The 20,710-nt window shown below is 39.0% G+C and overlaps 1 long non-coding RNA gene across 2 annotated transcripts in view; it reads left to right on the top strand.

Moving 5' to 3' along the window:
* LOC139701014 (uncharacterized) overlaps positions 1 to 20,710 on the top strand; it is a 246,611-nt gene that overhangs the window by 42,449 nt on the left and 183,452 nt on the right. Inside the window, exon 1 of one of the 2 annotated variants that reach the window (XR_011703910.1) lies at positions 17,356 to 17,515. The exons of the other annotated variant lie outside the window; for it this stretch is intronic. This is a non-coding gene — a long non-coding RNA (uncharacterized lncRNA). Of the gene's footprint in view, positions 1 to 17,355; positions 17,516 to 20,710 lie in introns of those variants that run through there. 2 annotated transcript variants of the gene reach the window in all.

The following is a 20,710-nucleotide window of genomic DNA, read 5'->3' on the forward strand; positions in this document are numbered from 1 at the left end:
TGCAATGAAATAAATTATTTTCGTACCCACAGGCGAAGTTTACAGATCCAATTCGAATGGAAAACTGCTTATTCTTTATACAATGCTGACGCTGTAAAATTCACACTTAATTAACAGCAAAATAACTTTGATTGACGATATCAAGTTATAAGCATCCATTATATTAGCAATACAATTACGTTAAGTAAATTCTAAGACCGATTGAATTCCTGGTACCAGCATACACGATGAGTGTAAAAAAAACATGAGAATTTTAAGTATACTCGTAACTACTTATGGGAACAAATTACCTAATGTTCGATTAAGATTAGACAGTAACTACGTAGTGAATTTGTTACGAAATCATAGAATATTTTCACCATTAATTGTTTGAACAAGAAATTAGTCATGTAACTCATTGCGGGACGTAAATATTGATATAAATTATTGAATAAAGGAACGACATTTCGAAAAATTCTCGTTATCACCTCGATGGCCAAGATATATAACCAAGACAATTTTATTAGTTGTGCCCATTACATGTGTAACGACATTATTGATCTCGCACCGTAAATATGATTTCTTTAATATATTTCAAGGTTTTAATGAGACTATCAATCGATATGAGTACCTCTTTATTTCAACTGTCGGTCCCGAAAATATAACAAAAGGGGTATAATCGCCTTGGAAACAGACGCATAGCCTCTTCCATTCAATGCAAGTGGGACTTGACAGAACAAAAAAATCACTGTAAGGGTTAATTAACAGCATATTTTCTTGAAGTCAGGTTATTACCCACGCGTGGTATAGGAAATTCAGTTAGGGACCGAGTAAAGAACTCTTTCGGCACGGTCATTATTTCCACTTTTATCCACCCTTCAATTAATTCCATTTACTTAATTTCACGGCAAAAGTCGGTCTCTCCGGGAAACCCACCGAGTTGTAATACATGAAGGTACTTCTTTTGCGGCACATCGAAGGGAACAAGCAGGATAAAAGTTGCCGTTCGCGGATGAGCGAGGCATTTTCGCAGCCGCAGGTGGAAGGATACGTGGGAGAATGTATGGAGAGGAGGGGCGGGCGGATGAGTTGAGAGGGGATTTGTAATGTGGATTAAGTGTCGGGGCGGAAGGAAGGGGTTACCCAGAAAGAGGGAGGCGGGTGAGGCGGGACAGGGAGTGGGCGGATGACTCCCAGCGAGGCCCAAGCCCCAAAGAAGCAAACTAGGGCCACCGCGGTGGAAAAAGTGAGGGCGGAGAGAGGGGATGGATTTAATGCCTGAATAGAGATGGAGAGTAGAAGGGAGGGCAGGATAAGAGTATTAAGGGGCAGAAAAGCCGGAGAAAAGGAAAAAGAAACGCTCGCAGGGTCCGTTAAGGAAATTGGACTCGTTAATTACAAAAAGAATTAAGATGAAAGAGAGTCAAGGATTGAAAATGTCGCGGCTTCAAAGCATCACCAGGTCACACAGATAACTTCTGTTAACAGAACGATAGCAAGATCGTCTAGTCTCGAGAAATCCTGGTAAAACTTAAAGAGCAGTGCTGATAAAACTATTTACGCGGGATCATTTTTAAACAAAAGAGAAATTATATTACGGATAAGTTATTAATAGAAGATTGTTAAAAAATATGAAAATTGATGTGAAAATACGAGGGTTCCGAATTTTAGAAATTCTGTATCTTGTCTTGTATCTTTGTTAGGTCGGAAACTCTTCAGACCACCCATGTACATAGACCCATATTTCATTGAAGTTTGGAGTGTATGTACCTTACAACATATATTGTATGCATCTTTAAGTAACTTCATCTCATATTTCCATATTAGTACATTTCCAATGCAAAAACTAGAGCAGGTAGAACAGTTTACGTATCTCGGTAGTGTTTTGGACCGACACGGTCAAAGTAGTAGGGACGTAAGGAGAAGAATTGCACTAGGTAAAGAGGCTTCCACAAGGAGGAGGGAGTTGATGACGGGGACGTTGAGTAAGGATATTAAGAGAAGACTCGTAAACACTTTGATATGGAGCGTAGCTATGTACGGCGCGGGAACGTGGTCATTGAAGCAGGAGGATAGACGTAGACTAGAGGCTTTTGAAATGTGGATGAGGAGAAGGATGGAGAAGGTGAGAAGAAAACAAATGAGGAAGTACTTGGTATGGTGGGCGAAGAGAGGGGTTTGTTGGGAGCAATCCTATGGAGGCAGGAAAAGTGGATGAAGGGGGTATTGATCGGCAGTGGGATGTTGAAGACTGTAATAGAGGGGCGTATGTTAGGCAAACGAGGAAAGGGAAGGAACAGGATAGGGATGTTGGACGGGATGAAGGGAGGAAGAAAGTACTCAGAGCTGAAGAGGGACCTGATGTAAAGTAGGATGTTGTGTTTTGCTGGGGATCACAAATTATTTAATTAGTAATTATGTCCATCCAAAAACCTACCCTAACCGGTAGATTACCTTATAATAATAACATTCCCAATATCTGAAATTCATAAATTATTTTATAGAGTATTTTCACGATTTAAAAGCAAGCCTTAATCAATAAACATTAAATAAATGACATATTCAGCAAATAATCTTTAAAGTTTTATGAAAAGTGAGGAAGAAAATCATAGCGACGTTCGGCATATTGAGGGCATGTCCCCAGTATTATACGCGTGGATTAAATTGCTAGCTTTAAAGATCAACTTACGCTGGCATTTCGAAAACAAATTAAACGCTTGCATGGTGAAAATATGAATTGACTTTTTCAAAAAATGTTTGAAAAAATCAGGTAAAATTCAAATGACAATGATGCTCATTGCACATATCATATTTAGCAGGACTGCCGTTTTCAGCATACGTTGATCCGCTAAACTGATGAAGAAAAAATACTCCAAATATAACTTATCCTGATTTATGTAATTCATTACTATTAAAAAAGGATTTTGTACCCAAACTTGAGAAATAACCAGCAAACGGATTAATATTTCCGGTATTTCACGATTATGAAGTATTATCTCCCCCATCTTATAAAAAACTAGATTAGTATTACCGTAGATATTTCTAATGATTTGAACATTTAAGTCTAAAATAATGATTAAAATAAGAAAGAATTGGAGAGGTTTGGAGAAGAAAGTAGGGAAATAAAGAAGGTTATTAATCAAGTCACATAAATTTGCGTATGATGAAGCTTTTACTTTATATTCACCCGAGGGATTATAATGAATGTAAGCACCTCAGAGTTATGATCACTGAGAAAATAATGATTTGAGGTTCAATAAAGAGAAAAGGAAGATACTGATAATAACCATAAATGTAAAGGGTAATTCAAACGTTATTGTTAAAGGGCATAAACAAGAGCAGGTGGAACAATTCAAGGATAAAACGTCTTCCCATGTTACAAAGAGGAGAGAACAGATGGATAAAACCATAAGAGAAAATGTTAACAAATGACTGGTAATTACTATCGAGTGAACCACACGTGTATTTAATGGCTTGGAAAGTTGACCATTGTGACGAGAGGAAAAGTGTAGATTAGGAATTGTTATGTGCCTTCGGGGGAGAACGGAAAATGTGGACTGGACTAAAAGAAGAATAAAGGAAGAAATTAGCGCGGAAGGATATTGGGGCACCGTAAGAAATTCGTAATAGGCAGGAAGAGTGGGTACAGAGAATTTTGACTGGCGATGGAATGATGAGGACTGTGGTGGAGAGGAAAATGTTAGGTAAAAAATGCAGGCAAAGATCAGGAATTTTGGAGAGAATGAAAATAGGCAAGAAGCATGAGCAGCAGCAAGCAAGGTGGTCTATTGAGAATTCAGGTTTTGGAATATTAATTGTGTCGTGCTAGGTGGGACTTAAAAAGCAATACTTAATTCATCATAAAGCTATCATGACAAGTACACTGATGTCAATTAAAAATAAACATTATTTAGTTTAAAATGGCGTTTAGACATGTTTCATAATTAAGTGGTGAAATTGTTCGAGCATTCAACAGAAAATGATATTCGTAGTTGCGTTGGAAAGACGTGAAAGGGAACAATGTGGATTTTTATCCTTATTGTTTCGTTTTTGAGGATGAAAGGAGTGGTAAACATTTTAAGTTTTCCTTTTAATGAAACCGAACTCGTTTTCTAAACGGAATCATATATTGTGACGGAGAATAAATTTAATATGTATTTTCGTAGACTTTGCTGAGCATTTTGGACAAATAAGAGTTACCTTTTGCCTTTAAAGGGTATTTTCCTCTCTAGCTCTTCATTAAGTTCTCTTAATGTCCGAAATGCTTATTTTTTCTTTTCTATCCCCATATTTTAGTTTACATTTCCCCATCCACTCTCCAATTAAATTGCCTACCTTTTGACATTGCCCCATCAACTTGCTCTTTTCCAATACCATTGCTTTTTGCAACTTTTTGCATACTTTTTGCAATACTTCGTTGCGTATGGCAGAGAAAATTCGAGGAGAGCATGTAAATTAGATGAGGAGGTTGTTTGTTAAAGAGAGAGTGGAAATGTTTTAAGGGCTGCGGTAACATAGAGAATGTTAGGTAAGCGAAGAAGAGAGAGGAAACGAATTTGGAACATAAACACAGGACTTGGAAACTATAATGTGCTCTAGGTAAAAGTAAATGAATTCTGTATAGTTACAACAAATTCTAAAACCTGGCGTCTTCTACCTTGTGATGAGAACGTTTGAATTGATGCTTATACAAAGATAAACAGGATATGACGATCGAGGAGAAACTGCGAGGGAAATTAAATCTTGGTATGTAAAATAAAGGTTGTGCCATTTTTGAGAGAGAGGAAGGCTATGTTAAATATTAATATAGGAGTTCATTAGCTTTAGCAGGTGGAACAGTTTATTTATCTTAGAAATTTCCTGAACCAAAATGGTCAAAGTACTATGGGCATGGGGAAAGAATTTCGTCTGCGTGGCAGGAAAGTTTAGCAAGTTAAGAAACGGCTCGTCAAAACTTAACATGTAGCAAGGTTTTGTATGGCTCGGAAACATGTCCATTGAGTTGAGATGATAAGCGTAGATATGACAATTTTGAGATGTGGGCATGGTGAAGGATGAAAAAAATGAGGTGGACTGGAAGGGAAACAAATGATGAAGTGGAAAGGGGAGAGGATTGTTGAGAAAAATCTAAAAAAGACAAAAACATCGATTCATAGGATTTTCTTTGGCCATTGTATTCTTAAGAAAGATTCTTAAGAAAGTGATAGGGGGGAAAACGTTCGGCAAGCGATGAAGAGCCAGGAATAGAATAGGCATGTTGGATGGAATGAAGGGAGGAAATATGTATGCGGAAGATGAACTTCCTGTAATTTCCGATGTCAGGTTGTATTTTGTTGGGAGAGGCAAGTAAATAGATTTTTCTACAGCTTTAGAGGTTTTGTGCATCCAAGACCTACCTAAACCCTATAAAATACCAATAATAGTAATTAATGCATAAATATACGGAGCCAAAAAGCTTTTGATCTAATGGCACAGTAAATATCTAAACGGGGTGAAATTATCGGTGGGAGGAAAAGATTTCTTGGTTGGGATATCTAATTTTACCTCGTTCATCATTTATGAATATACAAAAGTAGATAACTCATAGTGTATAACTTTAACTCTTTTATGTTGGTTAGAGAGAGCAAACGTTTAATTCGGAGATAATTTCGTATTATTATGGTCCGAATGTGTGTTTAAAGTGTTTACAAAGAATATTTCTTCGGAAGATTCAGCTACAGACTTTCTATAGCTATAAACAATATAATTTTAATAATATGGCAAGGATAAACAGAGGAAAGAAAAGTAATTAAAATATTATTTTTCCAAATAGCTTCCACCATTTTCTCGAAGAGATAACTCAAATTCTGTGTTTTCAACTCTCATACAGAAAGCAATTTTCAAAGATTTAAAGCACCGAAATTTCAAGAGTTAAGTGACCGCTAGGTCATATTGGCTCGATAAAAACAAAATATAAAATTAATCTTTGTTTACGAGAGGATAAATTTGAGCCGACAAAAATCTTTTCAGATGCAAAGTAACCTCGTAAAAGCTAATATAACTCCATGAATACTCGACTGCGGAAACCTATGACGATAATTTACGACTGCCGGTATTTGGTGGAAAGAAAAAAACACACCGTTAGCAAATAACCCTCGGTGCACAGAAATACTTGAATGAACCCTCGGTACACGAACGAAGAAATACCGTGACGAATAATAATATCAAAACGGAATCACTAAAGGGTGAAAATTCCTCAATTCCGGAAATAACGATAAATGTTAAGAGTCGAGCACGGAAGAGCCGTGAAGCATCGAACGAATTCCACAACGCGGCGAGAAAGCAACGGTTACGTAGTGAACGAAAACGCTCGTAATATATTCCCTAGACCATAAATTATAACGACTAAAGGGAAACGTGACTGATTGCCGGGGGGAGACTCCAGAGTTCACGGGAGTTCCATGCGTTTACGATAATTTCGGAGCCGCTGCCACCGACGGAAGCCCAGAAGGACGCGATAGATTAATGGCAAAAGGTTGCTCGGGAGAAAGAGGAAGAAAGGGCGTGGGCGAAATGGGGGGTGGACGAAATTAGGAAAGGAATATTGGAGAGAAGCGGGAAGTAAACAGTATTAGTGGACAAATTGCTCCGCTGCTGCGTTCAACTGAGATAAACTGTAGCAAAAGAAAGATAGTAGTGGGAGACAGTGGCAGTCGGGCACTGGTGAGCATTAAAAGAAGGTGAAAAAAATCTGGTCAAGGGTTTCCACGACGAAACTCGCTAAAAGATAAAGCGTACTCCATCTCTCGAGGGTGATATTAAGCGAGACGGTAGGGGACGACGGAGGAATTAAATATGGATGCAAGTATATTTCTAGGAAGGCCAGTCGGGAGCCAAAAAATCCCGCGACGTTTTTCCGAGAAAGCGTCTTGTGCAGACGGCAAGGATTCTACGAAGGGAAGTGAAATGTGCGAGAGGAAGGGAATGGGGAGGAGGAGTGGCAAATAAAGAAGTAGCTGGGGAAAGCGAGGGATTGGAAAGGCAGGGACGTGGAGAGCTGAGTTAATTATCGGGATTTTCGACGGTTTGATTAAAACGGCTCCCTCGGACTTCCACTTATTGTTGAGAGGACCGAAAACTTTCCATAAATGGAAAGGTTAATTACATTTATCGAACAAAGAGGTGGATATTAAAGAGATGTGGCAGTAAATCCACCAGCCAAAGAAAATAAATTAAGAGGAGTATGGAAAGAGGATTAGTGCAAAGGTTTTACATCAGAAATGGAAATTACGTCGTTTATGACTGCCCAACATCCAAGCAAAGTTTTCCAAGAATGTAATGGTCAAAATAAAATAATCCCTTGAAAAAATCGCAAACATAAGTACAGGTCAGTAAATCGCTAACAGGACAAGGAAATATTTCAAATATTTTTACAACACTAGCACTTCTTCGAAAAGAAATTTTCACTTCAGTACTACAGTAGGAAACCCCAGTCAAGGATGATGGCTAAGTCTCAATGACTTCGTTGAGAGAAAAGGAGATAATATTACGTAAGGAGTGAATTTCACGCAGAAGTATATGACTAATAGTTGATTAGGGTATTTTGGGAAAGTGAGTAAAAATCTAAGAGATAAATCAGTGCCGAGCCACAAATTTTTATACATTGTGATTTGCTAGAAAGAGTCTTTCAATGGATTCAAAAATCCTGTTTAATCAGTAACGGGACTATTAACTTAGCCAAAAGAACTTAATGCAAGAAGTAGCAATGGCGTATAATTTAAAACTACCATCAAAATGTCGACATTAATATTTAAAGTATAAAATTCAGATCAAATGTAGTTTTCGTTCATAGAAATAATTTTCGTAAATCAAAAAGCGAAATTCGTAACAGAAAGAATTTTCGTAAATGAAAAAGCGAAAATCGTCACCGAATGAATTCAAACCAATCGGATAAAAATTAATGAAAACCAAATAAACATTGACAAATAAGAAAAAAGGGAATAAAACTTTTTGAGGACTATAATAACTCTTGTTATCAGCACTATGACGCCACAAAAAGTAAAATGCACTTTCTTCTCCGAGAATATACCCAAACCTCCGAGAGAAGAATCCGTTTTCACAGCTTAATAGCCAAAAAAGAGAAATCTGGGATATTCCCAAAACGTGCACCAATGAGTTAATAAAAACTTTTACAATCAACACTTACTAGAGTATAAAATTCATGTCTAAAGCAATTTTAAAACTTATTTTATCCACATCAGAATTATAATTCTCAAAGTTTAACAGAATATAGATTTGTACGTAATATTTTATTCTCCAACTAACGTTCATTGTAACCTTTGTTCGTGTTAGCCATCATTAGGCTTTACTTGTTTCTTCACTCAACCAATGAAGCTTAACTTTTCGTTTAGACACCAAATAGGATCCTAAAAAGTGAAGTAAGTCTTTTATTAACCTCGGTATTACACGCTACTAATACCCAAGACATAACTAACATGTTTCATAATATCTTTAGATGATATACTACAAATAGAATTAAATCACTCATTACGTGTACGTACATTCAACTACCCTTAACTCCACCCAAAATACACATTCTACCCCATCTACCTCCCTTTCTCATCATTCCCTTCTTCATCTTCAACATCCTATCGCCTTTCGGTTCCATCGCCTTCCTATTCTCCTAGTTCCACTTGCCCTGCCTTTCCCGAATTTCTTCCGAACACTTTCTCTATACTCAGTACTGAGAACTAATGTTTCTTCTGAGGAAGACGGAGCTAAATCCCGTAGAAATTATTGAGAAATAACGTGTGAGTGTTCTTTTTATATGTTCTTATATTGTTTGTTATTGCAGAAAATAGGAATAGATTGGAGGGAAAGGAGGCTAATCCGCAACCTGTACATGTCTCAGACTGCTCAGGTGCGGGTGGGAAACGGGGAGTCAGGATGGGCAGTGTTAGGAAGGGGTGTGAGGCAGGGTTGCCCATTATCACCGTTGCTGTTCAACCTGTATGCAGAGGAAATGATGAAAGAGGCATGGGAAGAACTCGAGGTAGGAATGAAAGTGGGCGGCGAATTCGTAAAATCAGTTAGGTTTGCTGATGACCAAGCCTTAGTTTGTCAGTCAGCCAAGGGGCTGCAAGCATTGCTGAGTGAATTGGAAATTCAGTGCGACAGGTATAGGATGAGAATCAATATTAAGAAAACAAAGGTTATGCGATTTTCTAGGAAGAAAAAGGCCAAGCTTAACATTAAAATAGGAAGGCAAAAACTAGAGCAGGTAGAGCAGTTTACGTATCTCGGTAGTGTTTTGGACCAACACGGTCAAAGTAGTAGGGACGTAAGGAGAAGAATTGCGCTAGGCAAAGAGGCTTTCACAAGGAGGAGGGAGTTGATGACGGGGACTTTGAGTAAGGATGTTCAGAAAAGACTCGTAAAAACTTTGATATGGAGCGTAGCTATGTACGGTGCGGAAACGTGGTCGTTGAAGCAGGAGGATAGACGTAGATTGGAGGCTTTTGAAATGTGGGTGTGGAGAAGAATGGAGAAGGTGAAATGGACAGAGAAGAAAACAAATGAGGAAGTACTCGGTATGGTGGGCGAAGAGAGGGGTTTGTTGGTAGCAATCCTATGGAGGCAGGAAAAGTGGATGAAGGGGGTGTTGACCGGCAGTGGGATGTTGAAGACTGTGATAGAGGGTAGAATGTTGGGCAAAAGAGGAAAGGGAAGGAACAGGATAGCGATGTTGGACGGGATGAAGGGAGGAAGAAAGTACTCAGAGATGAAGAGGGACCTGATATAGAGTAGGATGATGGATTTTGTGTTTTGTAGGAGTAATAAAATATTTGTTTGGTAGTTGTGTCCATCCAAAAACCTACCTTAACCGGTAGATTACCTTAAAATCAATATTGTTTGTAGCTGCCAAAGTGTTTTATTTAACACTTCCGTGTTACTTCGACGAAATCATCTATATAGATATATATATATATATATATATATATATATATATATATATATATATATATATAGATGATTTCGTCGAAGTAACACGGAAGTGTTAAATATATATATATATATATATTTTTTTTTTAAGTAATCTACCGGTTAAGTAGGTTTTTGGACTGACACAACTACCAAGCAAATATTTTATTACTCCTAACAAAACACAAAATCAATCATCCTACTCTATATCAGGTCCCTCTTCATCTCTGAGTACTTCCTTCCTCCCTTCATCCCGTCCAACAACCCTATCCTGTTCCTTCCCTTTCCTCTTTTGCCCAACATTCTACCCTCTATCACAGACTTCAACATCCCACTGCCGGTCAACACCCCCTTCATCCACTTTTCCTGCCTCCATACGATTGCTCCCAACAAACCCCTCTCTTCGCCCACCATACCAAGTACTTCCTTATTTGTTTTCTTCTCTGTCCATTTCACCTTCTCCATTCTTCTCCACACCCACATTTCAAAAGCCTCCAATCTACGTCTATCCTCCTGCTTCAATGACCACGTTTCCGCACCGTACATAGCTACGCTCCATATCAAAGTTTTTACGAGTCTTTTCTTAACATCCTTACTCAAAGTCCCTGTCATCAACTCCCTCCTCCTTGTGAAAGCCTCTTTGCCTAGCGCAATTCTTCTCCTTACGTCCCTACTACTTTGACCGTGTTGGTCCAAAACCCTACCGAGATACGTAAACTGTTCTACCTGCTCTAGCCTTTGCCCTCCTATTTTAATGTTAAGCTTGGCCTTTTTCTTTCTAGAAAATCGCATAACCTTTGTTTTATTAATATTGATTCTCATCCCATACCTGTCGCACTGAATTTCCAATTCACTCAGCAATGCTTGCAGCCCCTTGGCTGACTGACAAACTAAAGCTTGGTCATCAGCAAACCTAACTGATTTTACGAATTCCCCGCCCACTTTCATTCCTACCTCGAGTTCTTCCCATGCCTCTTTGATCATTTCTTCTGCGTACAGGTTGAACAGCAACGGTGATAATGGGCAACCCTGCCTTACACCCCTTCCTAACACTGCCCATCCTGAATCCCCGTTTCCCACCCTCACCTGGGCAGTCTGAGACATGTACAGATTGCGGATTAGCCTCCTTTCCCTCCAATCTATTCCTATTTTCTGCAATATACTCATTAGTTTTTCCCAATTTACTCTATCAAACGCTTTTTCGAAATCTACGAAACAGGCAAATACCTCCTGGTTGTGTTCTATATTCCTCTCGATTAATAATCTCATTACTGCAATGGCATCACGCGTACCTCTCCCCTTCCTAAACCCAAACTGATCATCCCCTAAGTAATCATTTGCCCTACTCTCTATCCTTTTGTTTATGATCCTGAGAACAACCTTAGCTGCGTGGGATATCAAACTAATTGTCCTATAGTCCTCACATGACGTGGCCTTTACCTTTTTCGGAATAGGAACTAAAACTGATCTCACAAAGTCTTCCGGCCAGATTCCCTCCTCATAAATACTACGGATCAGCCCATATAGCCTCTTCCTCCCACATTTTCCTAAGCATTTTAAAAGTTCTGCTGCTAGGCTGCAAGGAATGCTATCCACCCCCACGGCCTTATTTATTTTCATCTCCCTTAATGCCCTTTCTATCTCATTTTCTAGTATGCCTGGGTCTAAGCTGTCTTCCTCTACATCATGCTCATTTTCAATGTCTAACTTTGTTGGTCTAAGCTCTTTACTATACAGGTCTTCTACATATTCCTTCCATCTCTCTTGGATCTTTCCTGCGTCAACTATTACCTTACCGGCCTTATCTCTAACTGCTATCGTTGATCTCCCTTTCTTACTTCCCGATAAAGATTTAACTATGCTGTAAAGCGCACCGATTTCCCCCTTCCTCTGCAGACTTTCCATATTCTCGCACTGCGTCTTCCACCATGCTTCTTTTGCTTTATTTGTTGCCCGCCTCAATTTATTGTTCAATTCTTTGTACTTCATTTTGCCTAATTCTGTATTTATATTCTTCCATTTTCGCCGCTCATCCATTTTTGTAATCATCTCATCCGTGATCCATGGTTTACGAGTCCTTTTAGCGTTAACGGTTCCAATAGTGTCTTTTGCCGCTTTAGACAACCCTTTTTTGATACATTCCCATTTTTCTTCAATAGTAATTAGCTCTTTACCGTCCTCCATGATTTTCTCTACCGCCTGTTTGTATTCCTTTCTTTTCAACCCATTTAATGCTTCTACATTCCATTTTCTAACTCGCCGCCCCTGCCTTATCTTTTTAAAACGTACGCTACATTTCATAACAACTAAATTGTGGTCTGAGTCCGCATCCGCTCCCGGGAAGCTGTGGGAATTTATCACACTGTTCCTAAACCTGTGTCTAACCAGGATATAATCTAGCTGATATCTTCCCGAGTCACCTGGCATTTTCCATGTATACCTGCGTCTTTTGTGGTGTCTGAACCAAGTGTTGGTGATAACTAACCCCTGTCTCCTGCAGAACTCAACTGCTTTCTCCCCGCGGTCATTCCTCGTGCCTAAACCGTAGTCCCCCACCTCATCACCATCTCTTCCTTCGCCTACTGTCGCATTCCAATCCCCCATCACTATCAAATGTTTCCCTGCAGGAACACATGCAATCATGTCCTCTAACTGATCGTATATCCTATCGACCTCTTCTTCCTTATGGTTGCTCGGTGGCATGTATACCTGGATAATAACTAAGTTCGTCGGTTCTGCTTTTATCTCCACTAGTAGTATTCTATCCGTTACCTGCTCTATGTTGACTACGCTTCTTCCTACCTCTTCATTTAATACTATGGCGACCCCTCGTTTGCTCTCGTCCCCACCGCTGTATATTATTCTATACTTATCACTCCAGTAATCCCCGCTATCTTTCCATCTCACCTCGCATAGACCTAAAATATCTATATTTCCCCTTTCCATCTCTCGCTTAACATTCTCCAATTTCCCCGTCCTCATCATTGTCCTAACATTCCACGTTCCTATTCTAACTAATTTGGTCTTCTTCTCCTGCGTCTTCTGTCCTGCTGCTGCTGGTTTTCCCTTGCAAGGGTTTCGTGGGATGACGACCGCGGAAGCCTTGCCTCCCCCGCTGCCGGGCACGACACACGGCCGATTGGGCCGAGCCCCGTGGTTGCCAGGACTCAAAATATCTCTATTGTCCATCACATTGTTCTTGGGAATGATAATTGAGGTGGTTTCCCGTTGCCTTCCTCAATAGTGTTTTTAACGTGACACCATCACTTACTGGCCGCCCCACTGGGGTCAGACGCCATTGCAGCCGCCTCACTGAGGAACAGACGCTGCGTGGACTACCTTTCGTCTGGCTCCTAACCTTCGACCTATCTGGCATGGGTGACCCTACCAGGAGCAATTTTTATTACTCCCGCCAGTACAGCTCTAGGGGTCATCGGAACGCACAAGCCCTTCCACCACGTCAAGGTTGTAGTCCGGGGAGGGATATATATATATATATATATATATATATATATATATATATATGTATGTATGTATATGTATGTTTATATATATATATATATATATATATATATAAGTAAATATTATACATGCTCAATATTCAAGTTTTCATCAGTCCAGGTGCCTGACACCAATTGCAGCCTCTTGGTAAACGTTTCCTTACGTAATAGAAACAAATGTACTCCTGATTTGGAATTCTTTTATTGTTATTTTCTGCTTATGTCTCTTTTAAGCAATGATGTTCAGCAGAGTGCATGTTGTAACAAACTAAGTTCGAAAATTTTCACTTGGAAGTTAACATCGCTCTAATTTTTAAACATGTTCTTCGGAGAGTATTTCTATACTGCCGTTTCGAAACATTTTTTAATGTGGAAGAATTAAATATTTAGCTGAAGCCCGTATTAATATTTAATCAGATGCTATCATTTGTTTACTTAGGACAATAATTGTGGAAATTATTCGAAGTGAATGCATGTGAAGGTGAAGTACTATTCAAGAAGAGTAAAAAAAATCTGCAAGAAGGCATTACATAAATCGCCTAGAAATTCAACTAGTAATTAATGCATAAAAAATAATAACAAATGGTTCTCTAAAGAAAATATTTCAAGCTATTATCATTACAAAAGTAGTAAATAAAAATCCAAACAATCATTACGTGTCTAGTACATCTAATGTCAAGATGCTTGCTATATATTTTAATTACGATGAATTATTGTACATTATGGCACATAAAAGTCACTTAAAAGATATATTTTTTTGTGGTTTTCGACATATTAGGACCTTCATAGAAAACGTAAAATTCTTCGCTGCTACAGGAGGCGTTAATCCCATAGGTTTGTGAATTCTGCATACCTTAATGCCAGCCAAAAATTCATTTCTCTTCCTTTTTTTCCCACTCAACTAACATTATTCCACCTATAAAGTTCTTTGACGTTTCACTATTTCCCAGTATTCCTACTATCTTCTCCACCAAAAATCATAAAAATACTTTCTTCCTTCTTTTATCTTATAAAAGAAACACCCTCACTCTCTGTAGAACTAATTTTTCCTGTCTTGTCCCCATGCGACAATCCTCCAATCTATGCACATTCGGTTGTCTCAAAGACCAAGTTTCGGATCAATATAGCAGCTAACTCCGTAGTTAAGTCTTTTCTAATCTTTCTTTATGTATTCATTATTTGGCCAGCCATTAACTTTTTTCTTTTTGAAATCGCTTTCAAGATTTCTCCCATAGGCTTCCGAAATTCTCAGACAGATGTGTGCTGCTAGGCCAGCATTGGTTTACGCTCTCATATTTTCATGTTTAGCTGTCTTCTTTTCCACAGTCTTAATACTAGGTGATTCTTCAAGTCAATATGCTTTTCATTAATCACTTTTTGTCCTCTTAATTAATTCTATTTAATATTTTTATATGCATTGATAAATAGCAAGCTCAACTGACTAAATAATTTCGTCACCAATTTTGGGATAAAATTAGACATCATTTTAAAATACAGATGAATCTGGAGGTAATACTAATGAACGACACCCAAAAGTAATTAAGAAACCAGTTCAGACCTGTCACCATTATTGACAACAATTGTCACGGGAAATAACATTAATGGTAAAAATAGAAAATTTAGCACAATAAGTTTAAGACTTATCCATGTGTAAATAGATTAATAATTAAGTTTAGAAGCCGTACCGTTACTGCGAATTGCCAATGAAGCCATACAAAACTTTTCAAGCTTAAATGAGCCGTGGGATGGTCGTCTGCTTGGTTTGCCCAAGGTAGGACATAGTGCCTCTAAACAGTGGCATATCATAACATAACTTCGGTACAATAAGGCTTCCGACCTTGATTAGCTCATTAAATGAACACGAAGCCATAGTTTAACACTAATTGCTAAAGAAAAATACATATATATATATATATATATATTTATTTATTTATTCATCTTAGAAAAAATGAACAAAATTATTTTAGAGAATAGCCAGCCTTAAATATTTCGACCTTTGTGATGGTATTTTGGTAACTTCCAATAAAGGGTCATAGAAGTTTTTTAAATTTAATTAGCAAAAAGTAGCAACAGGAGTTAAAAAATATTCGGAGTAGTGCTATATGTAACATTTTTGCCAGCCAAGACTGTTGGTGACCTGTGAGGCCCTGGGACCCAGATAATTCTTTTATTATCACCATGTTTTCTAGGGATCAAAGTACGAGGAACGACACCCCTGCCCAAGGCTCGAAATGTGCAAACATGTAAATAATGAAAACAACTAGTAATAGTCATGAAATATGAATGCAAAATTGTTATCCGCTCTAATTCCAATGATTTCATTTATAAACTCTAATATTTTGTAAATTTTTTCAACATTAATAAAGAGAAAATTTTTAAATATCCATATATATCTATATGAAATCTTAGGAATACTAGAGTCATGATTTTCAAAGTTATAAATTGACATACCAATTCTTAAGGAATATACGTAGTAATTTCAAAATTCAAGCACAATCTGTAAAATGTAGATTGGCATATTATTGGAAGACATGGTCATCTAATAGTTCTATATGATGACACTAAATGGATTTATAAATGGACCCTTGCTATGATAAAAACGTGGTAGAATATACAAATAAACTTTTACATCGAAACTACATAGAGATTTAAATAATTGTCACATTCTGCTTCGAGAGAATTGACCGCATCGCAAATTCCAACCAATAGTAGGAGGGATACGCGAAAGAATATGCAAACAAAAACAATATATGGGTGAGCTAAAACAAGAAATATTGGCAACGGGAGTGAGAGAGACAGACAGAATGCAGGGGGGAAGGAAAAGTAAAAGGGAGGTGGCGAAAGTGGGACGAGAACGTCGAGTTATTGAGGGGAAGCGTGGAGTGGGTAGGAGGAGAAAGGGCAATGTGGCGGAAGGAGAGGGGCCTCTGACCGCCGCCGGATCCCCCTTTTCCGCCCGAATCCCACACGCAGTCCCCCGGGAAGTTTTCCAACGCGAGATCATCCAGGCGGGCTGAAGTTGAACAGAGAGGGGTCCTTAAAGCGGACGCAAAACAAAACTCGGCGACGCATTGAGGCGTCCTGCACGACCGGAATCCACTCCCTTTCCCCCCTTCCTCCTTCTTCCCTCCCTCCGCCACTTCTCCGCCTCGAAAACAAAAGAAAACGTGTCTTAATCCCCTCACCACCACCACAATACCGGATCCCCGCCAATGAACAAGGCGACGTCGATCCGTTCGCGCGCGTCTGACCGGCTTCATTGCGCCAGCGACGGAAAGGATCGCCGCGCGAGTTTCCTCTCTCGGTTCCGTTCATTTTCCGCGCTTTTGAATCCGTGTGACGACTAAGGAAGTATAGCGGAGGGTGACAACGGAAAGAATCAAGACGCACGTCGGGAGGTGCAACCAACGTTGAGCGAAACATCATCCAGAGAAGAAATCGGAATGGGTGGATGAGAGAGGAGAGGGTTTCGTGATAGCTCCCCTTCGTCAGTTTGATCCTAAGACGAGCGAGTGAAGTGATTTGATCGAGATCTTCGAGTGGGTGGACTAAAGCGACGGAGCCCCGTCATCGACGCTAAAGACCGGTTTGCGTACAAACACTCCGCGTTTCACTAAAGCTACGTGATAGATGGAAACATTTGGTGGTGGGATAACTTTTTGGAAAGGCTTTCCACAGGTCTTAAAAAAAAGTTGATGTATTTTTTGTGCGGCAAAACGAGGATTAATTCATCAGATTTGCACTTAAAAGTGATTGAACCTACTCATTGCGTAGTTACCATTTTTGTGACACCTTTGGATCTACAGTTAATGTGACTTTAGGTAATTTATTTAATAGTTCTTAAGGCAACTAACAGCAATATTGGATACGACGCAAAGCGTACGCAAAAGGATAATCCCTTGTGAGAATTCAACATTGATGTGAAGTGCTGGCAATAAGCTTTGCTAAAATCACTGTTCAAGCCGAAAGCATTATTTTGAGTTATTTTAACCTCAGCATACAAAAGTGGAATCCAAGAGCTGAAGTCTTCATTTCAAATCTCATAGGATTTTGAATACCATTGGACTCACAACCCGGTAAGTGAACTAAAATTACACATATTTCTAAGTTCTAAATTCTATCAGAAGTTCGCCACAATCCAATCCGGCCTATACTGTGGAGTTTAACCTATTTTAATGTAAATATAACATATTAAGAAAATTTTAAAGCTACTTTATGTTAAAACAAATAAATTTTGATTTCATTTACAATATGGATAACATCAACTTTTTCAAATTGTCAGAAATAACTTGCCATACATTTTTGGCGAATTTAGAAAAGTTTCACCACGCATGAGAGCATTTTACAGCAGAGGTATATTTGATTACGTCAAGAGAGAACAATTAAATTGCTTCTGGGTGAAATTTCAAATTAGATTTCAAAATTATAGACTAAACATTATATGTTCTCACAGTATCGGCTTCAAAAAAATGTCAGCTAAAATGGAAAGAGTTAACAATGTTGCCAGGTTGAGACAACACGTTCGACATCAATTCAGTCAGCCACGTACGCAAATGTACTATAAATTGCAAAATAGCAATATTATCATCAGAAGGGAAAAATCCACAATGCCAAAAGCTAAACCAAGTAGAGCAAAGAAGAAATGGTAACCACCTATGGGACTACATTATTTACCGTTTTCTTTCATCCTAACCCTTCTATGCCTAAAACCACGCTTAGCCGAATAACTCTACAGAGCCAAAGGATAAAACAATCTTCATCCTGTTCGACGAGAATACAAACCTACGCATGATTGTATCTTTCATATTTTACTGCTTTCAAAGATGAGCGAGCGAAATATTTGCTTTCTTTTTAACAATTCAATTCAATTAATGCTATCATCAAATAATATGCTTGTGGCTCTAAAGAGAACCTTAGTTTGATATTTAGTATCCGACTAAAACTCGTCGTAATCCGCTAAGACAGCGCTATACTTTCATCAACACAGATGCATAGATATACAAAAACGAGAGAAAGACACTGGTGAGGTCAAGTCTAGGGCTATTCACAGCGCCATAAAGCTAAAAGTAACTTCCGGTCATATTAACGTTATTTTTAGACGTCCAAGTTTTAATTCTGCTTGATTCTTAAACGTCGGCATATTACTCAAGGAGTTAAATTGATTTTTTTTCTCACCACTCTTCAAGCAGCGATCGCCAGAAAAAAAATCCACAAGACGTGATTTTGCTCTCAGGAATACACCACGCTCCGACAACTCCGCCTACGTGTCATGTGCTCACCCTCAGCCGTGAAAAGTGGAGTTCATTATTATCCCTATATCCCACGCCCATGAACCACCACTGCGCCGCGCGATCTTCGTACGTGGCCAAAGATAACCGTCGCGACGACTTTTCCCACCCGTCAGCCCCCCTCCCCCTCCATTCCCACCCTCAAACCCCCCGCCCTCCCCCATAAAAATAACGAAACACACCGGAATGGCACCAGAAATACTCAAAAAGCGAACTTGGTGACTCAATCGGAGTGGTATTAGTGGGCGAAAACATTTTAATATAACCCAAAGGAGGACCAGAAATATCCTAGACCGCGGACGCATACTCCAGAGAAATGGAGTTACGCAATTCTGGAGGTCCATCGTCACGGATCCCTTCAACAGCACGGTCTATTTCACCCGCACGCAAGACTAGTAGAGCAATGGTGTTTGGAATAGGGAGAAACAAGCAGCATAGTATGGAGTAGCGTTCCCTTTCCCCTCACCGCCATAACCCCTTCCACTCTCTCACCAAAAGAGTAAAGGGAGAAGGGGGAGAGGGTGTGGAGCACGTCGCCTATTCGTGCTACGCAGACTTCGCCCTTCCCTACACCCACTACAAGTTGGCTCCGTTCCCAAGTGGATAAAGGACTTCCACAATTAAAAATACGACGGACGTCGAAACCACCGTGCCTTCCATCCACCAAGGTGGAGTCAGGTCACTTCCAGGCGGCTCCTCTGGATTCCGAACCTTTTTAGCCCTCTTCCGCTCCCCAAACGAAGTTTTCAGAGTATATATTAAGGCTCCATGACCTCTTCTGCCGTCCAGAATGAAACACCATCGGATGCATTGAAAAAATAAGAATGTTTGCGTGCCCGCGGAACGTTTGCGTAGTTCTCATTTGAAATAAAAAATTGAGACATCTCGAGACATGATGCCATTCCAGCCATAGCATGGAAAGTGTATTATCAGGAGTTTAAACAGCTTTTTTCTTTAATTCGACAAAATAGCGGTAAATTTAAATGCAGCCTCTACCAGCTGAAATGAAGGGGGTAGTAGTTGATTGACGAAAGCAGAAGTTTACAATGATGTTTGTTTAAAAGTTTTAATGACTCTCGGCGCCACAGGTTAACTCGAGCTATGTAATTTTTCGGGTACCAGATTTTCCTGGGAAAGGATCGGGCTTAGCACCGCATGAAATGTAGATAATTAGGAATGCAGTTCAAAATTCCCTGGATTCTCCTTCTACTCGTAAATTTACCGAAGTTATTATATTCATGCGCTTCTGTAGGTTTTCATGATACCTTTTTGCAAATATATTTTTCACTTCACAACCAATGCAAAGATGTAAAGCAAGGAAACACTAAACACAAGGTAAAACTAAGCGATTATATTACCCAAAAAGATCGGAAACAGTCGGAGTTATAAAAATAAGCGACGCGGTACAAAACTTTTCTTCGATTAATAACGACCAGGGATACCGAAGGTCATGTAAGAGCGACAGAGCAAAACAAAGTTGCTTTCACGAACATTAAATCACATAAAGGGGGAATAAATGAAAGGGGGGTAACACCGTTGGTATAACATTAAAGAGACAAAATTAAACACTACTGTATTCTTGGTTCAACATTTGATGAGGCCTTAAATAAAAGAGACTGCATAAGTCAATGCTTAACATTAAAATGCATAGGTACATAAGGTTATGGCAAGAATCGGTTAGCTTTACACAGAGCTAAGAGATCACAAAAACATTACTCGTTTCGGCAAGTGAGTGTAGTGGACGAACGTAAATTAGGTATTCAAATTTATGGTCTTCAAAATAAACAGTGTAATTTAATGATAAAATGTACTGACGCAGCTGTGTACTTATACTGATTAATTTATTATATGGGCTTAATTAATGAGGCCTGGTTTTAAGAAGCTCCATTCACTTACAAATGACCCAAAGCGTCCATCAGCGATGCTTGAATAATGTTTGGCTCTAAATATATTATACTAATTATGTTAAAAATTCGATATTAC

Source organism: Hetaerina americana, unplaced genomic scaffold (assembly GCF_022747635.1).
Source record: "Hetaerina americana unplaced genomic scaffold, ioHetAmer1.1.p SCAF_11, whole genome shotgun sequence".
Classification (NCBI taxonomy): Eukaryota; Metazoa; Arthropoda; class Insecta; order Odonata; family Calopterygidae; genus Hetaerina; species Hetaerina americana.